Source organism: Halichoerus grypus, chromosome 6 (genome assembly GCF_964656455.1).
Source record: "Halichoerus grypus chromosome 6, mHalGry1.hap1.1, whole genome shotgun sequence".
Lineage (NCBI taxonomy): Eukaryota > Metazoa > Chordata > Mammalia > Carnivora > Phocidae > Halichoerus > Halichoerus grypus.
The window spans coordinates 93713991-93737729 of record NC_135717.1 but is presented as its reverse complement, the minus strand read 5'-3'; the positions used below and the strand labels follow the sequence as shown (position 1 = coordinate 93737729).

Here is a 23739-nt window from a genome sequence, read left to right as displayed (position 1 = left end):
TTCTGGCATGAATAAAGTAATTAGGAACCTGTGAGCCTAGTTAGACTAAAAACAAAACAAATAACAGGGCAAAATAAAAGCACAGAAAGAAACAACTTCTTTCAATATGTGCTTCTTTCAATAAAATAGCTGTTCTACCCTTATGTGAGACGTGCTAAATAAAAGTCCTGGTTTTTGAAAGAACTTTGCAATGTCAAATGGTCTAACCAGATTAACTTCTCCTCCTGAGGGCAGTGATCTTTCAAAGTACATAGATCCAGAACATACCACTGTGAAGAGTTCTTTGTTTTTGTTTTTTTCTGAACTCCCTTTACCTGCCTAAAAGCAGAGCCTTCCAAAAGAATTAATCCCTCCCCAGGACTTTCATAACCAGGGAAGAATGACTCCTATCACCAAAGAAAAGAAGTTGGCACCAGGATAAGGAATTGCCTAAACAAACATTCTCACAAAACTATCATATCTCCCATCTATTCTATGGGTCCATTTATCTTTCCTAAAAGTCAGTTGTTTTCCCATGAGTACCCTTCTTCATTAAGATGGATATAAGCCCCAAATTCTAAGTGCCTCCTGAGTCACATTTTCTGTAAACACCAATATACATTCACAAGTAAAAATCTGGCTTTTCTCTTGCTAATCTGTCTTTCATCAGTTTAATTAGCAGGACTCCACTCAGCAACCTGAGAGGGTAGAGGAAATATTTTTTGTCGCTAATAGAAAGAATAAAAAGAATTTCTTTTATAAGAAAAAATCTGGTCTCCCAGATAAAGGACAAAACCCATTCCTCACCCAGTTGTTATTCTCACAATTTATAACTTTTTAATAGATATTTTATACATCAACTAGATTTTGCAAAGAATTTCAAGTAACACACAAAAACACATCTAATAAAATAGTAAACTATAATAATAATAATAATAATAATAAATCATTCCTGGGAAAATTTAAGATGTGTAGGGAGGGAGTAAAGAGAGTATTGAGATCATAAGTGTTTATATAATTCATTTTTCTAAGTTAGCCAAAGAGATAAGAAAATTCTGATTGATTTTTGTTAAGAAGGGAGAACTAAAGGGGATTGGTGGTGTTGCTGGAGATTCGTAACGCGTCTGCAGTCAACTACCCTCGGCAAACGTCACCTGTCGGAACAACCATGCATGAGTGTATCTCCATCCATGTGGGCCAGGTGAGCGTGCAGATGGGCAATGCCTGCTGGAAGCTCTACTGCTTGGAGCACAACATCCAGCCCAATGGCACCATGCCCAGTGATAAGGTGCTGGGTGGCAGCGATGACTCCTTCAACACATTCTTCAGTGAGACCAGGGCTGGCAAGCATGTGCCCTGGGCTGTCTTTGTGGACCTGGAGCCTGCTGTCATAGATGGGGTAAGAACTGGCATTTATAGGCAGCTCTTCCACCTTGAGCAGCTGATATCTGGCAAGGAAGATGCTGCCAACAACTATGCCCAAGGCCACTACACTGTGGGGAAGGAGATCATCAATCTTGTGCTGGACCAAATCCAAAAACTGACAGACCGGTGCACCGGGCTTCAGGATTTCCTGATCTTCCATAGCTTTGGGGGTGGCACTGGCTCAGGCTTCACCTCCCTGTTGATGGAGCAGCTTTCTATTGACTATGGCACCAAGTCCAAGTTGGAATTTGCCATCTACCCCACCCCCCAAGTATCCACAGTGGTTGTGGAACCCTACAACTCCATCCTGACCACCCACACCACCCTGGAGCACTCGGACTGTGCCTTCATGGTGGACGACGCCATCTATGACATCTGCCACCGCAACCTGGACATCGAGCGCCCCACCTAGACCAACCTCAACCGGCTCATCGACCAGATTGTGTCCTCCATCACGGCCTCCCTGCACTTCGACGGGGTCCTCAACGTGGACCTCAAAGAGTTCCAGACGAACCTGGTGCCCTACCCCCGCATCCACTTCCCCCTGGTGACCTACTCCCCCATCATCTCAGCTGAGAAGGCCTACCATGAGCAGCTGTCAGTGGCAGAGATCACCAACGCCTGCTTTGAGCCCTCCAACCAGATGGTCAAGTGTGACCCCCGTCATGGCAAATACATGGCCTGCTGCATGCTCTACCACAGAAAAGTGGTGCCCAAGGATGTGAATGCCGCCATTGCCACTATCAAGACCAAGCATACCATCCAGTTTGTGGACTGGTGTCCCACAGGTTTCAAGGTTGTCATTAACTACCAGCCCCCCACAGTGGGGCCTGGGGGCGACCTGGCCAAGGTGCAGCGGGCAGTCTGCATGCTAAGCAATACCACAGCCATTGCCGAGGCCTGGGCCCACCTCGACCACAAGTTTGACCTGATGTATGCCAAACGGGCCTTTGTGCACTGGGACATGGGCGAAGGCATGGAGGAAGGGAGTTCTCAGAGGCCAGAGAGGACCTGGCTGCCCTGGAGAAGGATTATGAAGAAGTGGGAACAGAGTCAATGGACAGCGAGGATGAGAGCTAGGAGTTCTAGGGGTCCTGGCATCTGTGACGTCTGCTCTCTCCCTAGTTTTGTATTTCTCATTCCACTGTTTCCCTAACCCCCCACAAATACAATCAGTGTCTCAAGCGAAAAAAAAAAAAGAAGGGAGAACTAAAGATGCAATGGTTTGTCAGAGAAAGCAGAACTTTTCTTTGCACTTAGAACTAAATGGGAATTCTCACATGGGACTTACCTAATGGGGCACTGAGCCATGTTATAGGCAACTTCCTTAATAACATCCCCCTTAATAACATGCAAATGTAGTATCAGATTTCATAAGGATGTTTCTTGCAGCATTCTTCCAAGAAATGGAAGAATAACAGTTCAATGGAGCAGTACTTAACAAAAGTCAAGGTGGACAAATTAGCTAATTAGCATCTCCATTTGTCAAGCTTTCTCTTTTCTGTGTTACTAGTGTGACTCAGCTGTTTAAAGCTTTATCATCCCTGGTTATCCTGATCACCAGAACTAGACAGAAGCCAGAGCAGGAGTTCCTCAGGTCCTCAGAACATGGCAGGTCTTGTATTTGGTACATTTCCAAAAACAAAGAGAAATGACAAGCCCTTCAAAAAGTGTGCTTGACTGGAATCTAAAAAGATTAAAGAGCAATCAAGATGAGAGAGGAGGTGAAATTTAGCTGAAAGTAGTCTAGGCTAAGATAGTGACTCCAGGTCTGGCTCTCTAAACACATGAGCTTTGAAAAGTCATTTTTCTTCTGCGCCCCATCCTTAAAGTATCTAAAATATGCTATGGGAAAAGTCAGATTTACAGAAAGAAACATCGAGAACTAGAGGAAGTGTATTCCTTTCATCATTAGCCAGCACTAATCCACTACTTGTCTTCTAAGGAGGAGCAAAGCTACATTCCTAACACAGCAGAGCATGTGAACAATGGGCAACCAATTGAAACAATTCATTTGAAAATTTGTCACTTCCTAGAGAATTACAAGTATGGACTGAAGAAAAAAAAAAAAAGAATGAATGAATTTGTCCTTGAGACTCAATGAAGTATTTTCTAGGAGGATGCAGTAAAGTCAAAAGTACAGAATATGGAATATTCAACAGATGGTTATATTTTTTATTACAGGCAAAGTGAAACCATCTCAAGAATCAAGAAGTGAAAGAAATAAAATTTAACAGGTAATTTTGCCCACATGTTTAAAATAGAGCTGCAAAACTTATTTCTCTTTCTCTAATTGCTTCCAGAAAATTATTTCTCCCAGTTGCCTTTTGGTAATGAGATACAGAAAACTGTGTCACTGTCACTTTAAGACTGGTTGACTAGTTAACTGGTCAACCAGTTAGTGGCTGCAGAAAGAAAGAGGTCACTTAAAGGAAAACCAATTAAATAGGTTACTTCCTTTTGACGGAAGCTATTTAAGCATTTTGATTGAAAGTGTTGATCTGATTAAAGATGCCTGGGCTTAAACACTGGCTTGGTAGATGACAAAGAGCAATTTACTCACCTCTCTCTACCTTTGTTTCCTTGTCTGCAAAATGGGGATAGTAACTATAAGCACATCATCAGGTCATTTTGAAAATTAAATAGCCTAATTCACATAAAGCGCTTGAAGTAGGCTCTGCTTTACAGTAAGTGCTCATAAATATTCAGTGCAATGATTATACCTTTAACAGAGTGACTTGGGTTTCGAAGCTAGGTACCTATCCCAAGAGGTGGTCCCAGTTAAGTAACTGCTGAGAAACATGAAAGGGGAATCTTATGCTGACATAGTCTAAACTAGACTCAAAAATTCAATCGTTCCCATTCCCAAATACTATTATTCATTCTAAGTAAGTTTTCTCCCAAAAACGTTTTTCCCTCAAAAAATTCATTTCAACATTTCAATGTAGCTTAAATTTACTTTAGCTAAAGAACATTCTATCTTACATAAACACATTTTTAAAATATAATTAAAAGAAACAATGAGATTCCATATGGGGAGAGAAGACAATGAAAATGTGTTCACAATCTGAACTTCATAGATTATAGTTGGGATGTTTGTACAGCTGCACTATATAATTGGTTTACTATCTTCCCAGAATTATGAGCAATACAAAGGGAAGATTGCTAGGCTGTTCTTTTTATCCTGTGGGAAGTTAGGGGAAAAACTAGTTGCAGAAGCAGCTTAGTTTAGAGACAGAGGCAACTGGTTTACCATGAATTTGGTGGGACTGGGGGAAAAGAGAAGAAAGCTCTATCTAGAACACAGATGGCAGGAACTTCCACATATTCTGTGTTTATCAAGAATGTGGCTATTGTATCCAGAAAAGGACGAGCAAAAGTGCACAAGATGAGACAATAAAACAAAGAAATAAAATAGGCGTACCAACTCCCATTGATAGGCAATCTTGAGCCATTCAACCAAATTAAATCCTCCACAGAAACCCTACTCTCTAATCTCCCAAGATAACACTTCCCTCCCTTGAACTCAACAATTTCTATGAACTTCATCCACCTTCCATATTTAACAACAGAAATACACAACTCCCCATGTAGAATAAATTCATGTGTATGCCAAGTCTCTATTACACCTGGGGATAGTACAGCATCACTTTCTCCTGAATCCTTATGATAATGGAATTCCAAAACACAGAGAGCATTCACAGCAAGGGGCATAGCCAAAAGGGCACTGGATTTTGAATCTCAATACCTGGGTTCAGTTCCTAGCTCAGTTACCGACTAGATCATCTTGGGCAAATAGTAAATCTTCTCTGAGCCTCAATCTCCTCAGCTGTAAAGTAGGTATTAATAATATCCTTACCTAAGAGTTTCTTGAGAGGATTAAAAGAGGTAATAGATGTCAATACTCTTTGTAAACTCAAACATGCTGCCAGAGTTTGTTACAAGATCATTTGGCATGATTCCTAACAACTGTGGTTTATCTTCCTCAAAGATATTATGACTTTCCTGGGAGCGGGTACTGTTTTCTCACCTCTTCTAAACTCACCAATTTCTTGAGAGGTAACTTCATAGAGCGTGCAGGAAGAAAACTGAACTGTTAGACCTGGCTTTTCATTTCTTCCATGAACCATTTAATCTCTCTGATCCCAATTTCTTTGACTTAGAAGTTTTTTTCTCATGTAACAGGAGTCCAAAGGTAGGGCAAGTTTCGGAGTTAATTGATTCAATCACCCAAAGATGTCACCAGAGACCACTTTCTCTGCTTTACTGTCCAAAGCATCACCTTCATCCTAAGGCTGGTCATGAGATGACAGCCAGTAGCAACTGGGGCCACACATTTCCTCATTCACTTGGACTTTGAGTTCAAATATGCTTCCTTACCATAAGAAGTTCACCAATAATAGCCACCAGGGAAATTGTCCTAAAACACTGATTGGCTGAAACTATGGTTCTCTATCACAACTGTACTTTAGAATCAGCTAGAAAGTAATTTTTAAAACTCCCAGTTCCCACACTTCAGAGACTCTGATTCAGTATATCTGGGGTGGGACTGGAACATTTTTTTTTTTTTTTAGGAGCACCTCAGATGATTCAGAAATGTAGCCAAGGATGAGAAACACAACTTTAGAGTAATTAGGATGCAGCCATAAAGCTGAGGATGGGGACTTTTAGAAGATAACCAAGAAGTGCATACTGTAGTGGATACAGCTTCAAGTATAGATATCCTTAAATGTCCTAAGTGTATATGTTCATATTAAACATTCAACAGTAAAAAAAAAGTGAATTCATGTTGTTTTTGCTGGTTACATCATAAAGATCACAGCAAACAGAATAAAAAGAAGAGCCTAACCGCTGAGTGACGCATTAAGGACAAAATCCCCTTTACTAGACTCAGACCAATATTCTCATAGGAATTTCTAAGATAGACCAGACAGAAATGAACTACACCAAGATAAAACAAGAGGTTCAATAAGTTCAAAGTTAAGGGCCATATAGCCCAGAGGTCAAGAGAAAGTTGCCATTTGGGAATCTAAACAGATTTTTTAAAGTATCAAGGGACCATGAGGTGACAATGATCTGAGGCAGAAGCTACTTCTATTAAGAAAGTAAGTGATTCCATGGTATGAGGAATTCTTAATCTCAGGAAACAAACTGAAGGTTGCTGGAGTGGTGGGGGGTGGGAGGGATGGGGTGGCTGGCTGATAGACATTGGGGAAGCTATGTGTTATGGTGAGCACTGTGAATTGTGTAAGACATGAATCACAGACCCGTACCTCTGAAACAAGTAATACATTATATGTTTAAAAAAAAAAGATAGGAAAGGAAAAATGAAGGGTGGGAAATCGGAGGGGGAGACAAACCATGAGAGACTATGGACTCTGAGAAACAAACTGAGGGCTCTAGAGGGGAGGGGGTGGGGAGATGAGTTAGCCGGGTGATAGGTATTAAAGAGGGCATGTATTGAATGAAGCACTGGGTGTTATATGCAAACAGTGAATCATGGAACACTACATCAAAAACTAATGATGTAATGTATGGTGATTAACATAATAAAATAAAATTTTTTTTAAAAAGTGATTCCAGCGAATAGGCAACTCACAACTCATGGAAGAGAAATGCAATTACCTAGAAATGGTACAAGACAGGACAACAGTTGCAGATACCCTTTGGGGTCAAACTGGCTCTTCGTTTCATAGAATCAGAGAGAAGTAAAGGAACTCTTCCCAAAGTAACAGTGAGGCAGGCAGATGAACTACTTGAGACCTCTTAATAAGCAATACTCCTTATTATTGTGCCTTTGCAGTGTTTTTCTTGCCAAGGTGCAAGGCTCATGACCTGGCAAACCAAACACTTAGGTTCTAGCCAAAAAGGAATTAAAAGTACCAGAACACTAACAACTCAAAACCACCCCATCAAACAAATATGTGGTAAATGAAGGATGTGGGGAAATGTAGTACAGACATTCCAGTATGTGTCAAGAATAAGATATAAGACAAGCAATGATGTAAATGTTTTATCAAATGGCCTTAGTAAGGTCATTAACAATGTTTGAATATTGGCAACTCGGGGAGTCTTGGGTATGCGAGCAGAATCACACTGGACACGGTCCTGGCAAAGTTACAAATAGGAAGCCCTTGTGCAAACAGTATGTGACAATGTCCCTTTGGGAAAGGCATGAGTGTAGTCCAAAAAAAAAATGTCTAAAGAAGCAGTTAGCTTACTCCTGACCACTTGTACAGGCAGGCACTCCACTGAACAGTTTCAGAGTCAAATCATCAACAGATTCTTTCTGGCAGCCACTGATAGAACAACCTTCTAACATACACCACTTAAACACAAATGAGCATCAGGAAGCCTTTCTGTCTGAATTGAACTTTTTAGCTTTCACGAGGGTGGGTCTCCTGTCTCAGAATTGCATTTCACATAAGTTTTGGGAGGGCTGTCAGTAATGCCTCCTACCCTTCTCATTCTCATTAAGAGCTCAGTGTTACGTCTCTTTCCTCTTTACAAGGGGAGGAGTAGAATGAATTTGCAATGAGAAAGTTAGATTAATAAAAATAATACAGCTTTGAAAACAAGAAAGAATTTAAGACAAAAAATGAGATAATCTTTCATTAGAATTCATTCAACCAGTATCTCTAAGAACCTATGATAAGCCAGACACCATGATAAGGGCTAAGATCATGAAAGTATTCTGTTGACCAACAGCAAAAGAGGTGATGAATATGAATTTGTGGACCAAAGCTTGGGACAGTGATAGTGGGAAGGTATTTGAGCTAAGTAACAGTGCATGAAAATGCTAGCAGTGGTGTTATGATGGATTGGAGAAATGAAGGAATGCGAAACAGTGAGAAATTATTTGTGCCCGCAAATTTAAGCTAACACATGTACCTTTTGCTCCTCCCAAAATTTTAAATGATCTTCAAATTTGTAAATCTATGTACTTTAAAGTTGTTATTATATCCAACGGCATTAAGCCACAGGAACATATGTCAAAAACTGGCTCCAAATTTAGGTCTTTCAAGAAGCCTTCCCTTCTCCAATCACTCTGCAGCTATCCCCTTGGTGCCCATTTGTACTATTTTGTACAATGTGATAGATGTATTGCAGAGGGTTAAGCCCATATACTCAAACCAGTTGTGCTCATATCCTGGCTCAAAAACCTACAAGCTGTGTGATCCTAGGTTTTCTCCATGAATAATTTCTTAAAAAGCCCTTGTCACGGTTCCTGGCACAGGGAAAATGGGCAGGAAATATTAGGTATTATTATTCATAGTTTCTTTGTTGTTTCAGATTTGTCTTGATTCATTTCATATATGTATTTTTGGTCTCAATAAATGTCTGTTAAATAACTGCCTTCATAAGTAAATTCCAATGCATGAAAATACATAGATCGAACCTAAATATCTTAACTTAAAAGACCAGATGTCAGAAATTCAGAGCATTATTCTTATAATGTATCAGAACTTCTGAGCATATCTCTTATATTTTGCTGGGTTAGTAAGATTAGAGAATTACACTGGCTTAAGGATCACGTGTGCCTCAATCCATGAACTTTAAGATCTGACATACTCAGGCTCACAGGAAAACCCAGGCACCAATGTGACTCTAACCATCAAACATCCACAATTTCACTCCTAATAAGATACAAAAAATGAAGGATAACTTCTTGATAACGATTTTAGGGAGAGAAGACATAAGAAGACTATAAAGTATAAGCTACATGGTAAGTTTCTGGTACTCTAATCAGACTCTGTCCCTGGAGGGACAGAGGAGGGGAGCCAGCCACATGTGTAGAGGTACACATCTGTAGAGCTCCCCAGGGCTCTGGCTGGAGGCTCAGGGCTCCAGTGTATCTGTGGTTCACACTGGATCCTGAGATATTTGAATAAAGCCAACATAAGATATTTCTAAAGTCAGAAAACTATATGGATGACTTCAGGGTTTTAGGGACATTGCTTGGCTCTGTAGCTGAGAGTCCCTGAAGTGTGAACATCAGCAAATACAAGGACAACCGCATCGGCAATGATACAGGGTTCCACATCTCAGGAAAGGCCTTCTACCGTTTTACTTAACTTCCCATGGAAGACTTTTGTTTGTTTGTTTTCCAAACAATAATCTCTGATACCTGAGCTTCTTGGAGACTTAACAGAATTCTCAACAAAACCTGCTATGAAATATGATAGCAATATACAGAAAATCATTTCTTTGTCCTTCACCATGGTTCTAATGAAAATAAAGACACACATGATGATGATATAGCACTGAGTCAAGCACAGGATTGTTTTTGTTTGTGGAGGTGGTGGTATTTAGAAGAAGGGAATTTTTTTTCAAAAGCAAGATACTTTGCAGCCACTAATTCATCATTCTATTTAATCCACCTTGGGTCCCCTGAGGCTTAGCACAAGATTCTTTAAAATCTGTGGTAACTGTCAAAGTAATTTAGGTTTAATGGGATATACCTCGACAGAGCTGAGGGGGAGAAAAGCTGGGGGCGGGGATGATAAGTATTAAGGTACAAATAGCTCTTCATAAAAACAGAGGTTACCTGCAATAAAATTCAAATGACCTTCCTTATTTTCTCTCCATACACCTTTTTAAAACATGGATTCAAAAGATTTTCTTGTTTGCTTTCTTCTGTTTTTCTTTTTAGAGAGTGAAATTGTGGTACACTCTAAAGATATGTTGTCATTGGCACACAATTAACTTTTATTAAACAAATACAGTGATGGCATTTTAAATTATAATCAATGTATGCTGAAGAGGAGGCAATGAATAGTCCTCCCATTATGAATCACCCACAATCTCTCTGGAGATACTCTTTTCACATAAGGTTGAAGTGAAAAACCCTGTCTTCCCAGGCACTTTTTTTTTAATAAATTATTTTATAAAAGGGCTCAAATGTGGGTTTTAGGCAGCAATGTGTTGATAAATGTTCTCAATCAGCTATCATTTGTAGTCTTCACCTCTCCTTCTAAATACTCCCACAGTGGCTGACTTCAAGTTACCATCATGATGCCCCCACCACGGTGTTGGAAAGCAATGCACACAGTTGGCTCTCAGAAGCTCAGATGAACCCACTCCAACACTCCAATACACCCAAACACAGCCACCAAGACTGACGGAGAAGATGAAGCACATCGCCAAGGTTCAGCTGTTATACCAACATTTGGGAAGGCACGCGGGTACCCAAAACGGTTTTGTTTTTTTTTTTCCCTCTGCCTCACTGGGAAGTTTTCTAGTAGTTGACATTTTATCTCAGATCCTGGTCTAGGAGATTTATCAAGAACAACTTTAAAAAGAGGGTGGGAGGTGCTCAGTGGTCCACATGACATCTTAATAGGCCTTATTAGTATTATTATTGACTAGGGGGGAAAAAAGCACTTAGCATAAATTAATCCTGGGAATTCTCAAGGATCCCTGAGGAGTTAAGTAGGCATTAAGTGTGAATTCCATTTTATAGGAAGCTCAGAGTTTCTGAGAAGATAAGAAATCAAGCTGGGCAACAGAACCATTAAGCAGCAGTAATCCGTTTCAGCTGCAGACTAGAAGAGGTCCATTCCTCTGGGGGAAAAAAAAAAACCTAATATTTATTCCCCCCATACATTCCAGTCTTAATTCAGTTGCTCCACTTACACTCAACCTATTTTTTACCCAGCAGGTGCTTGAGGACCTGGTTAGTATAAACTAGAAGCCATAGCCTCTGTGAATTTGAATTTTCTCTTTCGCCTCCTCAGATAGTGTCACCAATCCTAAAAATGTTTGGCTAGAATAAAGTGTTGCCTTATGAAATATGCCGTATTACTGAGAAATTAAAATCTGTCTTCTCCTTGCTGAACCCTTTATTGGCCAAAAAAATAAAAATGTTTTGCTCCTCTCCCAGATCTGCCTTTGTATTCTCAATGCCCTGAGAAGGAAAGTAACCAGCTTCAGTTCAGACCCATTGGGGTAGATTAAGCTGTATGGTCTCAGAGGTGGAGGGCTTGGAGGGTTTTGCGCCAAAAGATCCTGAAGAGATCTGGGTGCCCCCGGACTGGAGGCTGGGGGTGATGGTGTTGAGTGCAGGTAGGAGGCTGGGAGGAGAAGACACCTGCACGCTGGCTTCTCAAGCACCTGAGAAGCAGCAGCGCCTCCGTGTGATGGTCTGCATGTGGCACTTCGCACAGCTCAGGGGCCCAAGTTCACGTCCCATGGCGCAAGTGAACAGTAATGGGGAGCCACTCTCAAATGGGTCACACAAGCTTCAACAGCAAACACCTCAGCAACTATCAACCAGGACAGAGAAGAGAGGCCCCTTGTCCAATTTTTCCGGTTGATTTCAACCCCCTCGGCTCTTGTGCTGTTCTGAGTGAGGGGGGTGAGGAGGAGAAGGTCTCCTGAAAAAAAACACTTGAGTTTGGTTGTCCTGCTAGGGAGGTGAATGGAGCCATCCATATTTGATTTGATTCAGAATAGAGAAGCGAGCCGCTTTTTGCATCTCACTGCCATACTGAAAATTTTGAAGTTCCCTTACTGTGGCAGGAAGGGCTTTTTACAGTCCCCCCTTGCCTCAGGCTAACTGGAAGCCCTACCCTATTAATCCTGTACTCCTTTTCTATGAATGCTCCCTGGTTCCACAAATATCTCCAATGCAAATGAACTAACTGAAGTTAAGCTTACTTCCCTGGTTCAGGGCCTTAACATTTTTATACCTGAAACATGTAGGTTACCCTAGGTCTTGGGATGCCCCTCTTTGATTAGATTAAATTTGATTAAAGACATATGCAGCCCTCTTTAATTTAGTAATAGCCAAGAGCAAAGATTGTTCCTGCCATACCTTTTTGCCTGATTTGGACATAGATATATCTGAGGTACATTTCTAGAATCTTAGCTACTTTGTGCAGAAATCTTGTGAAGCAAAGCAAAAGCAGACAAAGCATGACAAACCCATCCATCTCTACCAGTAAGTCCAGGGGCCAAAGCTTCCTTGTCTTCCATGCCATCAGAGAACAGCAGACGAATACACAATTACAGAGCATTAGGTTATATTTGGCGAGGAGAAAAGTGAGGCCCATTTTCTGCTTTTACTCGAAAGTGAGTATCTCTACTTTCCTATTGGACAAATTATTTAACCTCTGTGGGCCATGGCTTTCTTCATCTAAAAGTTTGTGTATTCAATGAGATGATCCCTAAGATTCCTTGCAGCATTAAAACTTTTTGATTCTAGGATATTATGAAATCCCAAAAACAAAGGAAGAGAGAGACATTGTTCTCATTCTATTGTCCACACAGCTGGATTTATCAGATTAAGATTGTGAGTTATAAATAAAGGAAGAAAAGACACTGATACAATATAGAACTTGCATTTGCAGGAAGTACATTTTTCATCTATATGGATCTTAATTATTTCACGTGCTAACAAATAATTGAACAGACTATCTATAGAAATGATTTTGTCCATTCATCCACTTTTCTCTATAACAGTAAAAATAATTTTATTGCTTTGTTATAAAACTGTGTTCAAATAAAAACAGGGAAATGCAATCCTCAACAGTTTCTGAGATCTAGCTGTGTGAAATCTCTGAGCCCAAACAGCTCTTCATATACACACAAAGGTAAGAGTGCCATCTGCTGGCTTAAATTGTCTAATCGTGTCTTTCTGACTTGATAGAATAAAAGTTACTCCAGAGATAACTGTTAAAACTAGAATCTACATCCTGCTTCATGAAAACTCTGAACTTTCTATAATGTGATGTAAAGAGCCCAAAAGAGAAAAATTATTTGTCCTGAAGTCCAAAATACACAAAACATATGAACAAAGTATTACTCCTGAATTACATTAAGTACTTAATTTTAATCATATCCTACAATATTCACCACATCAAAAAGCTATAAACTTAAGTTCGAAAGTAAGTAGATAGTGTCTTTCTTTAAAGGCTTTTAAGAAAGCTAGAATATCTGGAATGTTTATACAGTAGGACAGAGTGTCAATTGTCAAAAGTTTCATCAATTTGACAGCAACAAACTAAAGGGGTGGGGGTTAGCTCTATTAACAGGCTCAAATAAAGAAAAAAGAAAACAACAGTTACGTTGAAAAGTCATCTATCAGATATAACCATCACTTCATGCTTCCACACTAGTATCAGTGGGCAGATGAAAGCCAGAATGAAGCACCTACCGACTCTCTCCTTTATGAAGTGCTGTGATAACATCAGGGCCACCAAATTCACTCTTACTCATCTTAATCCCACCAAAATCTCCTTCAGAACATATTCTCTTTTAAGGCAACTCCTTACAGCAATGGAGCTGCTCAGAGAATGTTACACATAAAAATGAAACATTCCAATTATTCTTACCAATAATGGTATAAGATCCCGGGAAAACTTACTCCATTGCCTGATGTTGGATAACTGCTTAGCACAATCCTGAAATCATCTAAGGAGTTGTATGAGGTGACTGGAATACTTTTTATTCAAAAAGGTACACCAAACTTACTATGCACAAAGCATTTAACCAGAAGAAAACAATCATTCTAAATAAATGAGATTCAGTATTACCAAGAAGCCAGGAGATGAACTAGCATCCTTAGCAGTCCTCTTAATTTTCTGCCTTACCTGTATGGTAAAGATTATCTCATAACAATTCACTGATTTTTGGCATTAAAGGTGTTTTTATTTTCTCATGATGCCATGTTGTGAGGTTGTTTGGAGAAGACCAATTATTAAAATACTAAATCAAGTAACTGGTATATTTTAAATGAATTTAGTCATGGACATAAAATCTGTATGGAAAAAGAAACAATATACTCACTGTTCTTTTGTTGAAAGATGATATTAATCGTGTTGTTTCCTCCGTGTATGAATATGAATGAGCATAAGCTACACTACAGTTACTCACAGTCTGTATTTTGGATTAAAATGATTTCAGGATCGAAGTTAGTGTTGATGACCTATCTTCACACGTTTTTCATCATTGGTACCAGGATGTAAGAATGCAGTTGCCTGAGAATGTCTTTAGATCAGTTTGCGAGTCTTTACCAAACTTGCCAAAGTCCTAATGACAGAGCTCTGAAACCACATCCACAAGAATGCAAGAAACCAATCATGAGTTTACACCAAGTTAATGACAAAAGACAACCTGGAGGATATCACTTCGTGTAAGACATGCCACTCCTCATACTTACTCAATGTTGAAAGCCACCACAGATCAACTGCAGTGATAAGATCAGACCAGGAACAACCTATATTTGTCTCACACTTCATAATAAAATATTTTCTCATGTATTATTTCATTTGTTTTTCAAGACACCCTCTGAGATAGGCAGGCTATTTTATAAATCACCTGAAATCACTTATTCAATTTTTCATTAGTAAATGGCTACAAGGTTTCTCCACTTGAGTAATGTTTACTATAAGACTAAAAACCCAGTAGAGCTTGTCAACGATAGAGTAGTAAACACTAAACCATAAACTAGAGATTGACATAACCCAGTGAAGCATAATGCTGGTGTCTGCTAGAACGATCACACACTCTGCTGATGGAATTCCTCTATCCGCCAAAGGGCTGATGCTGCCGCACACAGCAAGAAACGCCAATGAACAGGTGCCCAAAGTAGCTATCTCCCTCTAGACTGGAAGATGTGGGCAAGGAGTGACAAAAATTGAGTGACACCAACCAAATCTTTGTTTCTGAATATATCAAACTGATTGATCAGCACAAAAATATATTTGATATTATCTAGATGAGAAAACAGAGACCCCAAAAGGTTGTGTTCTATCAAGTCCCCACAGTTAGTTAGCAGAGTCAAGACTGGAACTTGGTTGTAAACTTGAGTCCAGAAGTTAGGATTGCAAACTGAGACAATGTGAAAGAATACAGGATAATTCATCGAAATGGTAAAAATAAAAATACATGTGGCCAATACATCAGTAGTCAAAGAAGTTTCAATTTAAACAAGATACTGTAATTCACCATCTAGTGCTGTTGAGAATCTAATTATTAATAGCATGAGGAAACACACTACTTACATCAGCAGGTGATGGGAAAGTAAAGTGATCCAACATTTAACTTTAGCTATAAAGACTTAGAGATAGGTGATACAGAGATATATCCTTAAAAATATATAAATATCCATACCCTTTCATCCAAGAATCCCATTTCGAAGATGAATGCAGAATTATTTACAAGGCTGTTTCTCTCAAAGTTAATTGCAACAGACAAATAATGGAAATAATATAAATGTCTACCTATACTGATAAAATTAAAATTAATGTTTGTTTCTCATTACAATGGAATACTATGTAGCCAAGAAAAATCATGTTTTAGAAAAATAGTTCGTGAGTTGGGAAAATGCTTTAGGTACATTTTGACATATTAATGTACGTTTTTGATATATTTTGATAATAAATGTATTTATAAATGATAATGATAAGTATGATCCTAATTAAGGCAACATTTGTGAATAAGCATATTTAGCAAATATACAATCAATAACACACATACAAAAAGACACTGAAGATCATGTAATAACAGTAGGTATCCTTGGATTAAATATTGATTTTTTCATCTTATGCTTTTCCATATTTTCTGCAGTGAATACATATCTGGTCTTTCACAAAAAAAATAATAATAATAATTGTATTTAAACTGACACAATGCCAGTGGAGACACAGGAATAAAGCAGGACTTATGCTCTGGCTGGATCGGCAGCTGCAGGGCTTCCAGGCACCTCAGCTGGTCAAGGATTGGGCGATTCATCTGGCTCTTAATTTTCTGGAAGTTAAGGCAAAAACAGAGTAGGAAGTTCCGATTTCTATGAACAGAAAACACATTATTCACAGTTCTTTTTTCCTGGAACTACAGCTAAACAGGAATTCAGCATCAGTAAAATTCTTATATAAAAGACCTCATGAAGTAGTATATTGAGCCGGAACTTCAACTGTGATCTTAAAACTCAGCAGCTTTCTTTTGGCAGCTTTCAGTCATTGACCCTATGATAAATCATATCCCACTACATAAAATTAAATATAAATATAATTAAGTTTGAGATCTGTGTAATCTCTGGCAAGACATGGTTATAACAGTGCATTTTGGTATCAAGTGTTTTTAATAATACCATAATAATTTATCCTATAATGCTCTAATCTGGAGGATTCATGTCACTGGTTGTGACAAAGTCTGAGTTAGAAGCAGAATGCTTCCTTTTATTTAAAAAGAATGTCCTTGGGGCACCTGGGTGGCTCAGTTGGTTAAGTGCGTACCTTCAGTTCAGGTCATGATCCCGGGTTCCTGGGATCGAGCCCCGCATCGGGCTCCCTGCTCAGTGGGGAGTCTGCTTCTCCCGCTCCCACTGCTCCTCCCCCCTTCTCATTCTCTCTCTCTCCCTCTAATAAATAAAATCTTTAATAAAAAATAAAAATAAATAAAAAGAAAGTCCTTAATATCCCAATAAATTAACTTAAAACAAACACTTCAATCATTTCCCAAAAGGATAACAGGTAGTCAATATGTTTTTATGTGTTACATATTGGAACATGTAATATGCTCTGAATCACATCAAAACCCTTTTACTACAAATTTGAAAATGTCTTATATAAAGTATTTGACTACATTCTTAGAAATGCCATATATAAAATTGTCTAGAAGATTGAGGTAATCATGTCAACTTTACCCTAGCCTTCAATAACCATTCCACCAGTCATCCAAATCAAAACAAAACAAAACCAAGCACTGAGTCTTCCTCTTGGCCAGCCTACATATGCCAACCTCTCCTTCACCTAAATCCTGTCATACAGTGTAGTTCCCTCACTTTGCCTTGCCCCTACCCATGGCCAATTCACTGTCTCCCACCAACTATAACACCAAAAGACATGTTTGGGAAGAACATTGGTTATAATTATATCTGCCTCTAAAAAGTTATGAGCACACCCAGAGGTCCCTGTTTGCAACTTGATGCCATTATTTTATTCAGCAAACATTCTATTTTTTTACCATGTCTTAGCCCTAGATAGTATATGATACAGATAGGTGGGGAACTATGTGGAATACAGTGTTATAACTGCTATGGTAGCATTATGCATACGGTTCAATGAAGAGCAAAGGAGAAAACTGTCAAGTTTATCCAAATAAGAGTTGCAGTTTCAATTCTGTAAAATATGTGTTCGTATTCATCTTTTAATGACCTTCAAAGTGTTTCTGAAGTGCTGTTATTCTAATATACTGGGATTTAAGGAGCAAGTCAACAGTCTGACAATTTTTCTAGCTTTGAGCACCTTCTGTTCCACTCTCAGCACTCTCAATAAAACCTAAAACACAGAGCACATATTCCTATTGCAGTATTTTATTAATACAGTTAATGATACAAAACAGCATTAAATAATTGGTATACAAAGGTGCTAACACTCCTCTACCACGTTTGGGGGTCCGGTGAATATTTGTCATGTTTGTGGCAATCCAGCATCTTTAGTACACTTTTTTTTTTTAATTTTATTTATTTGACAGAGAGAGAGAGTGGCAGGCAGAGGGAGAGGGAGAAGCAGGCTCCCCGCTAAGCAGGGAGCCCAATGTGGGACTCGATCCCAGGACCCCAGGAACACAACCGGAGCCGAAGGCAGATGCTTCACCGACTGAGCCACCCAGGTGCCCCTACACTCTTCTTTTCTGTCTGAACATTTTCACACATTCTGAGTCCCGTCTCTTCAACAGAGAAGCAAGAACTCCAATCTAGCTTGCAGCTGGGTAAAAGCAGGTGATACACCCACACAGGACTTCAGTCTGGGAAGTTGGTAACGTGAGAAAGCAGATGCAGATGTAATCCATCTTTCAGTAAGCATGGCAGCAGATGTATCTGGCTGTCCAGGGTCAGAAGTCCCAGAACTTCTGGGGTCCAGTCCAGTATCATCAGTGAAGTCACAACATCCAGGACCAACTGCAACATCAGAACTAAGTGGTGGCAGCAGTGGGGCCTTTGCTAGAGTAGCCATGAAGATCTGTTGGGGGCACTGTTTCTATAGTTTAGTGGCTGAGCCAGACATCTCAAGTCTATTGGAGATTCTTTGATTGGCCAAATATATTTTAATAAGTTTCTTTCCTGCACAGTTAAGCTAAGGTGGATTTTATTGTTTGGAACCATGACACACTTCCAATGGCTACTGATTATGGAGGGAGCCTTCCCATGAAGGATATCAGATTCTAAGCTTCCCTAATGATCACAGAGCAATATCCTTGGAGTGCTCCACTTCCTAGCCCTCAAGAATACAGATGATGCATGAGTAGTTGCAAACTCCCTTGGCAGTTTGCTGTCCTACTTACACGTAGCTCAACAACCAGAGTCAGTTTTTGGAAACAGACTACATTTCTTTGCTTCTTGGTATGTACACCCTTTCGCTCCCTTCCTTCAAATCTTAGCACACAACACTATTAATTTTCTTTACCTAAAGAAGTCATCTGTTTCTCCCTACTATGTACCTTCGACCAGTAAGCCAGTTCTCTCTACATTATAAAACATTTTTTCCAGTTCTATAGTGGCTATTGTGATAGCTACATTCTAAAATATTTTCAAATTCTTTTTGGAAGTCTTCATAAGGAATACAAACTTCCCCTGTACCTATTAATATCCCTGGTAATTTCATTCAGAAAAGAAATTCTCATAGGGAACTCATATCACATTTCCCTAATAGCCTTATCCTGTTGAAGTGTTTATTCATTGAGTCTATCCACTAATATAGATTCTACCAGCCTACCTGACATCCAATTGGTTCCTTCTGGAATACTAACTTTAATGGCTTGTTTTTGTACAGTATACTTTTAAAAAATAATAGGAGTTTAGTGTTTTCATCTACAAAGACGTCGCCACAGACTGCCACTTTTTAACAAGTATCAGTATGCATAGGCAGAAGCGTACATATACACTAATATTTACTCTGGACTCTGGGAATTTATCAAATTCATCAAGACAGGGCTGAAATTTGCTTTCATGAAATATATGAAAGACGGTGTTACTGACCAAGTGTAGTATAAACAAAATGGAGGAAGGGGGTCATACAAATTAAAAAAGCAAATTATTCTGAAGCCCTTAAACAGCTGCTATTCACGTATAAAATACTTATCAGCTCAAGCCTATAACATCTCAAACCACATCAAGAGTGCACATGGGATTGTAGGAATCCATTCTGACATTTTGTATTAGGTTTTATAATACAGGCATTACTTCATGGATATTTGGTCAAAATATCTTGTAGGCTGACCTAATAAAATTTGTTTTCCTGTTTGAAATTGTTTTAAGTGCAAATTTTAAAAATGAAACCTAGAAAAAAATTCATGTAATATAGGAATTAAGCAGGATATTGATAAAAGGACATACTCTATATTGGCCATAAATACTCCCTTTCTTCAATGAGAGCTAAAGATTGTATTCTAGAATGGACATAGGGATTACAAATACTAAAAAGCATTAATCAAACACACATGGGGGATCTTTGCACTAGTTCTTTATGTTACTGATATGAATATAGGTCAGTATGATTTCTGCTGTACGGGGGGGAAAATGAAGTTTAGCAACATGCCTGGAAAAAAGATCAACACTGCTATTTGGTCTCAAGAGTATAAAAGAATAATAGCAATAATTGACTGCTTATGACATGTAAAGCATTCTCAAGAAATTTACAGGTATTATCTCATTTACTCCTACAACAACACTAAGATATACTGTTACATCCCATTTCACAAATGAGGTACATAGAGGTTAAGTAACTTTCCCAAGGTCACACAGTACTACTGAATTTGGGATTCAAACTTAGGCAATCTAAGCCCAGAGCTTCTACCTTATATGATTTACTATATTGCCACCCTATTTTCTCTCCTAGGTCCTTGAAATTATTTGACACTCCATACTGTAGATTTCTAAGTGTGTGATTAAAGATGTGGGGAGAGGAACACCTGGATGGCTCAGTTGGTGGAGTGTCTGACTCTCAATCTCAGGTCTTGATCTCAGGGTCGAAAGTTCAAGCCCAGCAGTGGGTGTGGAGCCTACTTAAAAAAAAAAAAAAAAAAAGATGTTGGGAGGAAGAAGAAGGGAGGAAATGCTTAGAAAAAATCTCAAGCATAAAGAAATTTTCTTCCTCTAGGATTTGAGTGATGTTATTACCCTCAATTAAAAAAAATTGTGAAGCAATATTACTCAAATATTGGTAAATACATATCGTGGCAAAATATGCTTCCAGCTGTTCAAGCTAATTGCTTTTTTTTTTTTGGACTCGCTTGTTCAGATCATTTGTGATATTTTTAGCTGTGTTTTCCATTTGCATCATCAACAGACACTGAACAAGAGGCCATTGCTTTAATAATCAACCACATCTCAATTAGCCATTTGCTTCAACATAAAATGTATTTCACCTGCAGTATATAGAATTGAGACTCTCTAAATTGTGCTTGCAAGGCTCATCAAGCTGCCCTGTGCCACAATAATATGCACGTGCACACACACTTGACCCTCAATAACCACCATGTTTCACATAATACATGTATTCTCTGCAGATTGTTTCCTGATCACTAGAGTCCAGAGAGCAGCTACAACTGTGAAGAAAGTACCTCCAGTAAGACAAACTTCCTGAAATAAGGAAAACTGATCACTTCCAAGAGTGGCGTTCCTTGTCATCATTAATTTAACAAATGGGTATTGAGTGCCTACTTTGTAGTACAGGGAATGGAGACACAGTATGAATGGAGACCCCGTCCTCAAAGACCTCAGTCTAGTTTATAGACTAGGCAAGAAAATCAAATATGATACACTGATAAATATTATAAACAAGAAAGCAAAAGACATTATGAGAGCCCAGCAGAGGCATTTAAATGGAGTATAAAGAGATACTAAATGATGTGCTCCCTGGGGTTGGACAGGGAAACATTTCCAAAATAAAGGGCACTGGAACCAAATTTTAAAGCATGAGATTTTAGCTAAGGTGAAGGGAATTCCAAGCCCAGAGAAAACTGTATCAAAACAGCAAAGTACAAGTAGGTTGAGGTGACTGAATGACAGTGTGCATGTGGAGGTATAGTGAGTGATAGAACTGAAAAAATTCCAAAAGCCACTTGTCCTGAAAAATATATGATGTGACTTATTCACTGATATTCTCTGATCCTTGCATATCCCCTCAAAGACAAATAAGTATATACCAAAGAGCATAATTAGAAAACCATTGCACAGGTTCTGACTAAACAGCTAGACGGAACAAATAGAAGGCTGAATAAATGAAACCCCCTAGAATAGTTAATAAACAAGAGCGATCCTTAAGACAAGAATCAAATGGATACAACACCAAATGAGAGATGTTAACAAAACTTAAGAAGATGGAAAGCAAATGGATGGATGGTAAACTGACTTAACAGATATGAGAAAGCTGATAGCATTCAGAGGATAAAGAAAGATGACCCATGACCACTTGTACTGCAGAATCCAAGAAAAACAGGGATTAGAGGCAAAGAATAGCTAAGAAAGTGGGTATAAGGGCTGCAGCAAGTGCTACTCGTGCATCTTGGAAAAAGAAGGGAAACCTACTATGGAGAATGTAAACCAAAAAGGCTCTGAAAAGGCACAGCAGAGAGAGAAGTACCATACTACAAACAAAGGGATGAGTTATACTCCCAAACACAAGATGAAAGGACTCCCTTTTGGAGAAATTAACTGGACCAAGAAGGATCTGATGTTTACAATGAGTACTAAAAGACTAGTACATCTTTGAGTAGCATGAACAGGACATCCCAGGCAGAAGGTATAGCTTGTGCAGATATGTACTCAAGAAGGAAACTGGCGGGGCGCCTGGGTGGCTCAGTCGGTTAAGCGTCTGCCTTCAGCTCAGGTCATGATCTCAGGGTCCTGGGATCGAGCCCCACATAGGGCTCCCTGCTCCGCAGGGAGTCTGCTTCTTCTTCTCCCTCTACTCCTCCCCCTTGCTTGTGCCCTCTCTCTCTCAAATAAATAAAATAAAATCTTTTAAAAAAAAAAAAAAAGAAGGAAACTGGCAAGTCTGAGGGGTGGCAAGAAGCTCAGTACGTTTAACAAATGGCGTGCACCAGCTGGAGAAGGGTGAAAAATCACACTGGGGAGAAGTTCAAGGTCCACCCATTAAAGGCCTCATATGTTAGAGAGACTGCATTGCCAATTATATACAAGAAGGGAGTTTCCACTAGAGAATGACATGGTCAGATTTAGAAAGACAAATCTGGTTGTGGTATAAATGAGAACCAGGATTGAAGTAAAATACAGGAATGAAAATCCAGCTAGATTCCAGCTGAGATTTTCTTATCTCTATGAGAAAAACAAGAGACTGAAGTAAGGCGATGGTAATGGAATAGAGGAAAGTCAGGATTCCAGAGACGTTTATAAGGTAGGATTGATGGAATATTTTTATCAAATGGATGTAAGGGGGAAAGGGAAGGAGGCAAGGATAAAGCTTAGGTTTCTAGCCTAGTAATGATGGTGGCACAATAACTAAAGTAGGGAACATTACAGAAATAATTGCTTTGAGGGGCGCCTGGGTGGCTCAGTCAGTTAAGCATCTGCCTTCAGCTCAGGTCATGATGCCAGGGTCCTGGGATCGAGCCCCACGTCTGGCTCCTGGCTCAGCGGGGAGCCTGCTTCTCCCTCTCCCTCTGCCTATCCCCTGCTCATGCTCTCTCTTTCTCTGTATCTCTCAGTCTCAAATGAATAAATAAAATCTTTAAAAAAAAAAAAAGAAAGAAAGAAAGAACAGCTTTGACAAAGGAAAACAGTACAGTCGGTTCTGAGACACAATAAGTCTAAGTTACTCTAGATCATCTCTTCCTAGAGATGGAAACATTACCTACAACTCAGGAAAGCAAACTCATCTAGAGTACAGATCTGAGATTCAGCACCACATGAATAATGAAGACTTGGTAGGAAATGAGAACATACAGAGGAGGCAAACACACACCACCACTGAGCTCTGTGCCCAGGGAAGGCATCGCAAAGCTACTGGAGCCCTCTTTCCTGATAAGCCCAAATGTGACCTTAGAAACCTCCTCAGTATTGCTCTCCCAGCATCCACTTCCAATCAACCAGAGTTGGTACCTGAATTAAAAATCCATTTGTCTTCCCTGATGTAGAGCAAGAGAGGACAGCAAGGACTGGACTCTGAAGAACAGGTTCTCCTACATCTTACAAACCATCAGCTTCATGGATGTGTGCTGGTGTAAATACAGACAAAAGTCTGTGTGAAAAGACCGTAAATTCATCTTAAACCAAACTGTAAGGCATGTCCACATCCATAGTCTTAGCTAACCTTTCTCCTCTGGACTTCCACAGGACCTTGATAACTGCTTTGCCACCTGAATTTTTGC

At 39.3% G+C, this 23739-nt stretch overlaps 1 pseudogene; it reads left to right on the top strand.

Moving 5' to 3' along the window:
• Positions 1-1147: 1147 nt before the first annotated feature.
• LOC118522523 (tubulin alpha-1C chain-like) lies at positions 1148-2484 on the top strand (annotated as a pseudogene).
• Positions 2485-23739: the final 21255 nt, after the last annotated feature.